This window comes from Oryctolagus cuniculus, chromosome 7, assembly GCF_964237555.1.
Source record: "Oryctolagus cuniculus chromosome 7, mOryCun1.1, whole genome shotgun sequence".
Taxonomy (NCBI): Eukaryota; Metazoa; Chordata; class Mammalia; order Lagomorpha; family Leporidae; genus Oryctolagus; species Oryctolagus cuniculus.
Window position 1 is genome coordinate 124,615,947 of NC_091438.1, and position 12,213 is coordinate 124,628,159.

The 12,213-nt window shown below is 53.5% G+C and overlaps 1 protein-coding gene across 1 annotated transcript in view; it reads right to left on the reverse strand.

Annotated features, from left to right (window-relative positions):
* The window catches only part of SLC5A9 (solute carrier family 5 member 9), a 32,884-nt gene extending 28,648 nt beyond the window's left edge, over nt 1-4,236 (reverse strand). Inside the window, exon 1 of the mRNA XM_008265286.4 lies at nt 3,890-4,236. The gene's annotated coding sequence lies outside the window, so the exon portion shown is untranslated. The remainder of the gene's footprint in view (nt 1-3,889) is intronic.
* Between the last annotated feature and the right edge of the window lie 7,977 nt (nt 4,237-12,213).

Below are 12,213 nucleotides of genomic sequence, written 5' to 3' on the forward strand. Positions count from 1 at the left end.
ACAAAGGTGCCGAGAACATACACTGGGGAAGCACAGTCTTTCCAGGAACAGATGCTGGGAGAACTGGCTATCAGTGTGCACAGGAATAAAATTAGACCACCATCTTTCAGGATACATACAAGTAAGTGCACTCAAAACGGATTAAAGACTTCAATTTAAGACCAGGAACTCTGAAATTACTGGACAAAAACGAAAATACAGGGGAAATGCTTTTTTTTTTCTTGTGACAAGACCTCAAAAACACAGGCAAGAAAAGTAAAATGGACAAATGGAATGACAGAACAAAGCTTTCGCACAGCAACGGAAACTATGTAGTGAAGAGAGGAAACACAATAGCCAAGACATGGAGTATTATTAAGCCACAAAGAAATGCACTACTGCCATTTGCAACCAAATGGATGGAACCAGGACATCGCATTGGGTGAAACTAACCAGGCCCAGGAAACAAACACTGCATGTTCTCATTCATGCAGGGAAACTAAGAAAAACATTGATCTCATAGAAATAGAGTGGAAGAGTGGTTACTAAGGCAGAACAGGGTCGGGGAGAGGGAAAGATCGCTCACAAGGTCTGACATTGCGGTCAGACAAGAGGGACAGTCTCCAATGTCCCACAGCACACGAGGGTGGCTATAATTAACAACAATTTATGGTGCACTTAAAAATAACAATAACAGGGGCCGGTGCTGTGGTGTAGCGGGTTAATGCCTTGGCCTGAAGCGCTGGCATTCCGTATGGGAGCTGGTTCAAGACCTGACTGTTCCACTTCTGATCCAGCTCTCTGCTGGCCTGGGAAAGCAGTAGAAGATGGACCAAGTCCTTGGGCCCTTGCACCTACACGGGAGACCTGGAAGAAGCTCCTGGCTCCTGGCTTCGGATCGGCACAGCTCCCATCTAGGGAGTGAACCAGTGGATGGAAGATCTCTCTCTCTGTGTCTCTACCTCTCTCTGTAACTCTGTCTTTCAAATAAATAAAAATAAATCTTTAAAAAAAATAACAAGAACAGAGGATTTTGGATGTTCGAACCATAAAGAGAGGGCAGCTGTTTGGGGCGATGGCCATGCCACTCATCCTGACTTGATCCTTACATATTGCATACATGTACCCAAATATCACTCAGCACACCTCAAATGTACGCAATGATTGTGTGTCAATTAAAAATGAAATTTTAAAAATAAAATTGCTTTTAGGATCACTCAGTACGGAGTCCAGTTCACTTCCTCTACAGTTCACCATAAATGGAGTACCAGGCAGGCCCTACTCAGGCATCCGAGGCCTGCTCTTTCCTGTAGCCTCGCTGAAGATTCTGCAAACCAGAGTTCTGCTCGCTTTGGCTCACTCACTCACCTGTCCCATATCCCTACCCCTCCCCACCTTGCCACTGCTCCTCTCAGCAGTTCTTCAGCCAGCCAAACAGACGCCTCTCTGTCTCAAGCTGTCCTCAGACAGACTCTCTGCCGACTGCCCAGAGACCTGGTTGTCTCGTGGCCACCTTCTTCCTCCACAGCTTCTCATTCAGAGCCTCTTCCTTCCCCAGTGCCTCTTAGAGACAGGGTCAGACCCCTCCTGGGGTTCCCTTGCTGCTCCACTATCCTATGCGTGGCTCCCGGAAGGGCCACGCCCCCCGGCTCGTGTCTTCCATTTTCAGTCCTTGGAGGTCGCCTCGGACTCAGCCTGGCAACACCACTACCCCGGTGGGACCCCCGTTTATCTCTCTGAATGCGATTGCTGATTTGCGGCAGGGCTGCCTTAGGAGTGAGCCAGCCCCTCAGGCTTGGGAGCCTGTGTCTCTGCTGCCAGTGAATGGAGCATGGCCGCCCCCTGGCGTTCAATGTGGGGGATGGACAAGAAGGAGGCACCTGAGCAGAGAGGGGCCCTGAGTTGAGGGGTGAGGACAAGAGGGTCCCGGCTGCTCTTAGGGGACTGGAAGGCTGCAGAATTGCTAAGCTTCTAACCCCGCTGGGGTCCTGCCCCGACCCCTCGGTGGGCCTTCCCCTCAGCCAGCTCCCTGTGCCTGCAAGTGCTCATTCACTGCACAGGGCTGTGGGTGAGAAGCGGCCTCGGGTCACCTCCAGGCCCACAGGCCCTGGCATGGCCACTGGCTGGGAGCCTTTGGCTAAGGGAATGAAGCCTTCATGGTGAGGTCCCGAGCATAGGGCGTCAGCTGCTGGAAGATCCATGCTACTGAAGGAGTTTTTGAGTGGCTAAGAATGCTTCGATTGTTAGTCCGGCTTCCTGCCTCCCATTAGACAAGCATTCTCAGTGCACAAAGTGGTACCACAATTTATTCCAACGGCAAGAAAGTGAACACACATACACGCATGAGCGTGGGCAGCCCCATATGGAGAAACACCTGTTACCAGTGGGCAGTGGCCAGAGGATCGCCTGAGGGACGGAGGGGTGGGGGAGGGAGGGAGCTCGCACCTGTGCAGCTATGTTGACAGGGTGCCTCTCCAGATGGTTTTCCCTTTAATGAGGTGGGGCGAGCGTTAGAGAGTGATCTCTACAGGTGTGAAGCCACCTGGGAATTTCGTGAATCTGCCACACGTTCCACATGGAGCTTCATTTCCGCATTTTCATGGTATCCCCTGTTAGGTCCCAGGTGAAGCAGGTGCATCCTGGGAAAGGGGCCATTTTGACGGACAAGTAGGATAGAGTGACATTTGGGCCTTGCAGACTTCCGGCTCAGCAGACCCGCGTAGCTATTCATCCCACATCATTCTCATATGGAAAGAAAGGCCCCCTTTGTACCGCTGCCCACGGCTCCTCCACAGTCTCCCACTGGCACTGCCAACCCCGAGAACAACCCCGGGCAGCTTCCATGTCCCTGTGGTTGGCCTCCAGCCCGACAGCCGGCAAGTTCTTCCTGAAAAACCACTCTCGGTCAGCGTCCCTGCTGACACCCCTCTCTTCCAGAACAACGCTCCCGGAACAGGACGCTACTGTTCACCAGAATGTTCCAGAAACATTGAGTGGGGCCCGTCACGAGATGATCTCCGTGGTCAGAGCACTCGTATGAGTTGGCTCTATTGCTCCCACTCTTAGAGAGGAAGTGGGGCTCACTGGCCAGTTGCTGTGGCCTGTGTGGGTTTTCAGTCTGCACTTATCTGGCTCCCAAACCTTGACTAACCACCGTCCCCTCTCTGCTGGTCCTGTGTCTAGGGAAAGAGCCTGAGGGGGTGTCCCTCCTGGGGGTGGGAGAGGAAATTGGCACTGTGTTGCCCCCTCCAGTGGCACAAAGATTCCCTGGCAGGAGTCCCCCTGGGCCCGGGCCCCTGTTGTAGATCTCCTGCCGGGCCCACTCCTGCCGCCCCAGCCTCCACTCCCCCCATGCTCCTGGCCGCCTTGGCTCCTGCCCCTGCCCCACTCCACCCATCAGCCTGCAGGGCCCAGAGAGGAAGATTCTTCTCCATACGCCTGTGCTCAGCTCCTCTCAGCTCAACTCCAATCCCATGGAGTTCCTGCCACTCACTCACTCGGCTTACTCCTGCCAGGCTCTGGCTCAGGCTGTGCTGCTGCACAACTCCAGGGGTCATCATCCCCCAAGAATCCAAGGCCGTGGTGGCCCAGCCCTGTGGAGACAGTGCGTGTGCTCCCTGCATGGGGCTGGAGAGAGAGGCAGAGCTGGGTCCCACTGGGGATGGGCACCAGCTGGCTGCTCCTGTGCCCCTTCCCCAGCCCCAAGGACCCTGGCATCTGGAGCGTGCCCATGTCCAGATCACACCTGGGGAAGGTGGAGACCTCATGTGGGCAGGAAAGAGGAAAGATTATTATGTAAGAGAGTAAGACGGAGACAGATGGCGACCAAAACCGGGCACGGAGGAGAGCAGGGAGAATTACACATTCTAGCCACTGGAAATTTCTCCCTGCCAGACTGGACGACCCCTACCTGCACCGCCTGGCCTGAGCCAGACCTCCTGGGCCTGGTCCCCGCACCTGAGGCTCCCGACAGCAGCTCCCACTCCCAGGTGGCTCTGCCTGGCCTCTGACAGCTGCTCCGACAGCTCAGGTAGGGCTGCAGGTGAGTCTGGGTTCCGCCCCCGGCTGAGGCGGCAGGAGGGGCCCTGAAACCTCAGCCCAGCCCACTGGGCCTGGGGTTCTGAGGGACAGCCCCTGTCCTTGCTAGCTGACCTGGGACGTGATCCTGCAGAACTGAGAGTCTGCTCTGGGCTTGGAGCTCCCCAGGCCACCAGGGTCAGGTTGGCACGGAAGACTATGGTGACAGTGAGGGGCCGGTGCCACCGCCGCCGGCAGCCGTGTTCCCACGTATACCTGGGCAAACAGGTTTCTCAAGGCGGGAGGAGGAGACGATTTTCAGCTCTGAGACCAATCAGTTCTGGGGCCCCAGAGCTCGCGGCCATGGTCAACGATACTGCGTGGGAGAGCTGAGGTTCATGCATGTGCTCAGCACACACACAGAATGGTGACTCCATGATGCTTGTTAATCGGCTCCATTGGGGTCCTCCCTGCACAATCATCATATGAACAATTTCTACTTGTCAATTGTACGACAATAAAGTGGGAAAGGTAAAGTGACACACACGTGCAGGCAGGAAGAGAGGCTGGCTGCTGCTAGGAACCGCACATGGCTGGGGCCTGGGAAGATCTCATGGCGGGCCACAGGTCATGTGCAGGCGTGACATCACAGTCACACACACACACGTGCACACACACGTGCCACCGGCGGCTTGTGTAGGGAGACGCTGCGGGGCAGGGATGAGTGTACGAACCTCAGTCAGAGCAGCCCCGGCTCACACAGGCTCCTTCATGCCTTGGCAGGTGGCAAAGCAAAGCCCTGGAGACCTTTAACGCCCCCTTTTGTCCCCTATAAAGGGAGACAGCATCTATCTCACAGGTTGATGGGTGGATGACATGAAAGAGTGACAGGGAAATGTTTTCTAAACCACAGAGTGAGTGCCCCGGGGACACCGGGCTGTTTTGGAGCTCCCAGCAGGAGTCTGGGATCCTGTGTGTTTGGCCAGGGGCTGGCAGGCAGCTCTCGTGGGCTGGGGCTGTGAGTCCTGCTCTGGCTGCTCAAGAGCTGCACGTGGGTGCCCACTGACCCTGGGGTCCTGCACCTGCAAGATGAGATGGCACTGCCTACTTACAGACTTCGGGAACTTAAATGAGATAATATATGGTACACGGGGTTGAAACGGCACTCTTTGTGTCTTGGTTTTGGCTGAGTGGTTGAGTACCATGTAACAGGTGCCTTTCCCAGCCGTTCCAGAAGAGAGGAGAGCCGAGGCCCAGGCACGGCGGCTGGGAGATGCCCCAGCTGGGAGGGCAAGAGCTGCAGCTTGTGAGGCCTGCACGGCTTACGCGGTTGGAGTCCCTTGCGCGAAGCCTCTGAGCTCTGATTAGGCTGTTCCTCCTTGCCCTTCCATGCAGGAATCACCCCTGCCTCCTGAGGTGGCCGCCGTGGTGGGGACATTCTCCCTGGTGGCATGAGGCAAGTGGCAGTGAGCTAGTCCCCAGTGGCCGCATCAAGGCTGTCAGGTTCAAGGGAAACCATCGGGCACGCCCTGGGATGTCCGTCCAGCCTGCCACTGGCTCCACTCAGGCACTGAAATTGCTTTAAAAAACACCGATCAGTCATCAGTTAGCTTTTAATCATCAGCACTCAGTAAACTTCTACTGTGCATCAAGCCTGGGGCTGGTCAGTGACGGGGAACACAGGGAATCCTCAGGAGACTCAGGAGCAGGGGAGAGGGTGAGGGTCTGAGAGGAGACAGGCTCAGGTTTGACCACAGCGCTGCCGTACACAAACTGTGAAATCTCAGGGAGTAGAAATTAAAGCGGTAAACTGCTGCTCACTGCAGGGTCCCTGGGAGGTGCTGTCGGTGGTGGGTGGTGGTCACTGTGCCCTCACAATACAACCACTTAACAAGCAGCAGGGATTCGGAGAGGGAGAGAGGCACGTGGGAGTTTCCTAGTAGGGCCTCAGCTTGTGAGCCCTAACACAGACCCCTGTGATCTTTCAGCATGTGCAGTACAAGACATGACCACAAGGGGGAGGACAAGGGCCCACGCCAGCAGCTCCCAGCCCACCTCTTGAGGGCAGAGAGGCACACAGCCAGGGGTCCATCCTCTCTTTGCTCCCTCCCACATAGGCTAGCTGTAGAAACCTGAGGGGCTCCCCAAGCTTGTCATTTTGCAGCACGGTGTAGAATGTTCTCCGACCCGTTCCCGCCATGTAGGAGCCAGTGTGTCCCCATCTGACCTTTCCCCTACTCTCAACCAAGAGCCAGGCTCTTCCTCTCCAAGGGAAGGGACCTTGTTCTGAGCCACGAGGGCCCCCAGCAGTCACATGAGCCAGTGACTTTTTTTGGTTTTCAAATTCTCTGTGTAAGTGTCCCAATCTCTCCCTCTGAACACCTGCAAGCTACCGACGGCTCTGAAAGTTCTGGAAGCCTCCTCTGGAGCTCTGTGACTCCCCAAAACATTATGATGCTCCCTCAAACGCTATGACTTGCTGGGAGTCTCCCGAAGTCTTTGTCCGGGGGTCTTTGATCTCCTGTGCTCTTTGAAGCCCACGTTCTGGTGACTCTCGAAGACCCCAGACCTCTGTCCTCCAAGGCTCATTCTCACTCAGCTAATGGATGCTGGGCACAGACTGGTGCTGTGAGGAACCCCTCCCCTCTCACTGGCTCAGGTGACTGCTGGGGGCCCTCGTGGCTCAGAACAAGGTCCCTTCCCTTGGAGAGAAAGAGCCTGGCACTTGGGGCAGTCAGGCCAGCTTTGATTCTCCACTTTTTTTTTTTTTTAAACTGTTTTGAGCAAACCACTTCTCCTCCTACCCCCAAGACACTCCATCCTGGTCAAGTGAAAATCTCAACGGAGCAGAGCTTTCTGAAGGTCGGGGGTGACACTCCATAGGCCACCAGCTCTGTGCTTGTGGGCAGGAAGGCGGTAACCAAGGCCGCCACGGCTTCCAGGGAGCAAGTTCAGAGAATGGAGGGATGTGTGTGCATGTGTGTATGTGTGTACACGTACATGCGCATGTGTGTATGTGTGTACACGTGTGTGTGCATGTGTGTGCGTGCGTGTATAGGTGTGCGTGTGTGCATGTGTGTATGTGCATGTGTGTGTGTGTGGGTTTCACAAGCCCTTGATATGGAAAGACAGTGACTCAGAAAGTCTTCAGGGGTTTGCATTGTGTAAACCCACATTTCCTCCTGGGGTTTCTTGCTTGCTTGCTTGCTTTTTTCTTTCTTTCTTTTACTAAGACAAAATTCATCTTTAAAAGTTTATCAGCATTTTATGAAGTTTTTGTTTTGAAGATTAAATTTCTTTTTTTTTACTTTTTTTTTTTTTACTTTTTTTTTGACAGGCAGAGTGGACAGTGAGAGAGAGAGAGAGACAGAAAAGTCTTCCTTTGCTGTTGGTTCACCCTCCAATGGCCGCCACGGCTGGCGCGCTGCGGCTGGCGCACCACGCTGATCCGATGGCAGGAGCCAGGTGCTTATCCTGGTCTCCCATGGGGTGCAGGGCCCAAGGACTTGGGCCATCCTCCACTGCACTCCCTGGCCACAGCAGAGAGCTGGCCTGGAAGAGGGGCAACCGGGATAGAATCCGGCGCCCCGACCGGGACTAGAACCCGGTGTGCCGGCGCCGCAAGGCGGAGGATTAGCCTAGTGAGCCGCGGCACCGGCCAAGATTAAATTTTAAAAGCCATGTAAACCAGCCATGAATGAAGTTTCATAATGAGCATCTCAAACGAATCACTTTAATACCTTTTGCTCATGGGATGACAGCAGCATCACTATACTAGTATTGCTTTCTTATTGCTATTAGGATGAGCTCCTTTCAGGATTATCACTAGCAGGTTCTGATGCTTAGTGCAGGTTGTGGATGTCTTATCTGGAACACTCGGGATTTTGAAATGACTCCATAAATACCTGAGGTACGAAGGGACTGAGACCTGAATCCAAGCATGAATTTCACTTATGTTTTATGTAAACTTGGTGTGCATAGCCTGAGGGGATTTTTTAAAAAGATTTTATTTATTTACTTGAGAGGAAGAGATATAGATAGAGAGAGAGAGACAGTGAGAGAGGTCTTCTATCTGCTGGTTCACACCCAAATGGCTGCAAAGGCTGGAGCTGGACAGGAGCCAGGAGCTTCTTCTGGGTCTCTCACGTGGGCACAGGGGCCCAAGGACTTGGGCCATCTTCCACTGCTTTCCCAGGCCATAGCAGCGAGCTGGATCAGAACTGGAGCTAATATGGGATGCTGGTGCTACAGGCGGAGGCTTAGCCCACTACGCCACAGCACTGGCCCCAGGGTGGGCACCTGAGGGTGATTTTGTACAGAATGTGTGACAACATTGCCGTCAAAGGGTTCTGAGGTGGGATGTCCTACTTAGACGCTGTTGGCCTTGTGAATGTCTCCGATTTTTTAGTGTTCAGGATTTCAGATTAGGGGTGCTCAAAGTGAGCTGTGCTAAGGCAAGTCTGGCATTAAGTATTCTTACGCTCGTATTCTAAAAGCAACCTTAGTCCTCACCTGAACTTTGTGCTCCAAAACTTTTTGATTTTAAGGATATTTACACAACACGCACAAGTGTCATCCCTCAGCCCTTCCTCCTCCCTGAAATACGTGCTTTCTTTATCCCTGGCGTCCCACGGCGTCTGATGCCGAGGCAGCACCTGAACTGGGCTTCCATCTTTTTTGGTCCTTCTGCAGTCTTGCTTGTTAGAAACTGTGGCCTGGCTGAGGCTCCAGAGCAGGGCTTCCCCTTCATCTCTCTCTTCCACTGCCTACATTTCTTCTTGTGGTTCAAGAACTTTCTTTTTTTCCTTTTTTTCTTTCTTTGGAGGCTCATGCCCCCCAAAGGACAGATTTGTTTTTTAAGATTTTTATTTATTTATTTGATGGGTAGAGTTACAGACAGTGAGAGAGAGAGACAGAAAGGTCTTCCTTCCGTTGGTTCACCCCCCCCCCCAGATGGCCGCAATGGCCGGTGCGATGCACCAATCTGAAGCCAGGAGCCAAGAGCCAGGAGCCTCCTCCTGGTCTCCCATGAGGGTGCAGGAGCCCAAACACCTTGGCCATCCTCCACTGCCCTCCCAGGCCACAGCAGAGAGCTGGACTGGAAGAGGAGCAACTGGGACTAGAACCTGGCACACATATGGGATGCCAGCGCCGCAGGCGGAGGATTAACCGAGTGAGCCACGGCGCCGGCCCTGCAGACAGGGGTTTTAAGGTCCACTCTCCCCACACACACTTGCAGCACTTGGATTTTTCAAAGTTGTTTCGTCTTCAGATGCACTCAGCTTTTCTTCCCTTGTCAATCACAACACTTGCTTTGCTTTTTATCAAAATTGTTTTTGTCAAATAACTGCTTGTTGTTTATTGCCCTGGTGCAGTTTTGCACAGACTTTATCTAAAAACAGAATGAATGCAACCCCTTTACTCCTACTGTGATCTTTATCTTTCATGATAGTAATCTTTGCTGTACTTGGAAAATACCCTGTAGAAGTCATTGTCAGGGAGAAGGGCAAGTTGGAGACGTACAGTGTGCTTTTACTTGGGGCCAGTGCAGTGCGACTCACGTCTTCAGCTGCGGTGGCGGGGTGTTGGTGGGCCAGCCCTGGCCAGCCAGCTCAACCTGGACTCTCTGCCCCTGGCTGTGCCCTCCCTCTGCTGATATGGGGGACACAGGATCTACATTCTCACGTTAAATGTGCAATGTCAATAGTTGGACACAAGGTGGCACAATGAGGCAGGTTTCTACATCTGCCGCTGTCTGTCCTGTTAAGAGTGAAGCATTTGGAGGCGTTTCCAGGTGTTACCTCCTGTCTACCCCACCTGCCCACAGGGGTGAGCATCAGATGGGGACGGGTTTGGCACCTGGAAGTCTGAGCTGTACCCCACTGCAGTCAGCACGCACTTAAACCGGCATCGTTCATGAGAAATTTCTGTGATGATGGACATGTTTTACGCCTGCGCTGTCCAAAGTGGCAGCCACCAGCCACACGTGGCTTTAGAACACTGGAGAGGAGACGAGTGTGACTGAGGAACTTAATTTTTAACTGAAGATACAGACAACCACATATGGATAACGGATTCTGGACTGAACAGCACAGAATTCTGCAGAACTCCAGTTTTTCCAGCTCCCCTTGGAGCTTGGGTTTCTACAGATGGATTAGTCAGCTCGTCTCCTAAGGAGCTCCCAGTGGAGGTGAGGAGGGGGCCAGAGGTGTAGGTCATGCTGAGGGTTGCCTTTGCTTTCGAGAGCAGCGCACTTTACAGAGGGATGATGGTGCTCAGAGCATTCCCGGGAGATCTGCAGATGAGGGAACCACACGTGGCCCAGTGGTTTGTTGTTTGTGGCAGGTGTTCAGAAGCCCATCTGGGTGAGCCTCTCCTGAAATATGCATGCCCAGCTGGTGTGGGGTTTGGAGGAGGAGTGCATCACTCCAAGTGGGGCTGTGAGTGCAGGCTTTCTAAGAGGGTTGGATTTGAGCAGGGCAGGAGGAAGATGCAAAGTTTCTCTCGGGAATGGGAGAAGATGGAGTCCCAGCAGAGGGTCATGTAAGCACGTGGGTGAGAAATGCTGGGGCAGGCTCAGCACAGGAACTCATGAGGAGCAGCACTCCTCCCTTCTCCCGGGCTGGCCCCCAACAAGAGGAAGTCTGTGCTTGTAGGAAAGTAGAGAGCAGGGTGGATATCGGGGTGCAGTGCGTTAGGCTACTGCTCGCTTGGGATGCCCTCATCCCGCGTCAGAGTGTGTGGGTTTGAGTCCTGCCCTGACTTCTGATCCAGCTTCCTGCTGATGTGCACCCTGGGAGGCAGCAGATGGTGGCCCAAGTACTCGAGTTCCTACACCTGATGGGAGACCCAGATGGAGCTCTTGGTTCCAGGATTTGAACTGACCCAGCTCTGACTGTTGGGGTCATTTTGGAGAGAGCCAGTGGATGACAGACCTCATTTCTCTCCCTCTCTCCCTCTCTCTCTCTCTCTCTCAAGCACAAATGAAAATAAGTTAAAAATATTAAAAAAGAAAAATAGAGAAAGCGTAACCCAGGGAAAAGAATTGCCTTAGACCACTGGTCTGGGAGACTGGGGTGTCCCCACAGGAGCTGGAGGGATGGGACAGGAGGCAATGGGGCTCCCTCCAAGCAGGTCAGCTAGTGGAGTGCAGATGCACACTCCTGGACACTGAGCTGCCGGTGCAGGTACAGCTTACAAAGGCTGAGCTCTGAGCGCTTGAAGAAGAAGGGAACGGAAGGAGCCAGCCAGCAGGTCTTGCTAGGGGCAGATTGCGTCAGACCCCCTGCTTTGTACGTTTGCTCAGGCATACCAGATGGACAGATCCAGTAACCAAGCAATCAATTTAGCAGCTCTTAGGTATCACTTCTGTGGTGTTCCCAACAGAGAAAACTTTTCATATTGCTTTCAGAAAGATCTTTTCCAAAATCCCTCAGGAGGAAATGTGAAGAAAGTGCTGTTTGGTGAACTCGTAGTTTAGGCTCCGATGACAACCTGGAGGCAGGTCCCCAGCCGTTCAGCATTTAGTTCTGTCTTTGTGGACGTTCTTGACAAAAGCATTGGGTGGCGTGAATGAAGACTGTAGCTGAAGGCTTAGCAGATTTGGTAAAAGAGCTAAACTATTACTCAGAACCCAGAAGTCATTCATTCCCTGCCATAATTGATTTGACTCTATCAAGGTTATATCTAACACAAACACTACGAAGTCTAGCATTTAGCCTTGGGAAAATCAAATCTTAAAGGCAAGGGGTGTCTGGTTTGGTAATGTCAGTCTCTCAGCCAATGTGGCCTCTGGCTCTGGCTGTGAAGATAGCGCGGCCCATAAGCCACAGCTCTCACGGTTCTCACGCTCCTCACAGCACAGCGCTCATAGAGCCGGAAGGATCAGCATGTACACCTGCCGTCTGAGTGGGGCTGCGGACGCCGCCCATCCCGATGTCTACACCCTGCCGAAGGCTGCGCAGGGGTTTCCCGGTGCCATTAGCGTACCCCTCAGAGCCCGGCACACAGTCTCCTGACCTCCACATGGTCCGCTCTGCAACCTCCTGTGGCCTTGCTTCGGCCTCCGTGTGCCACTCCCGGTGATCTTCCACTTCCTGGCAGGACACTGCTCCTCCCCACGGGCGGCCTCTGCACACACTGTGGCCTCTGTCCAGCGAGCTCTCTGAACCCTGGCTCTCTCAGAGATTCATATTCTCATAGGCCCCAGGGGCCAGT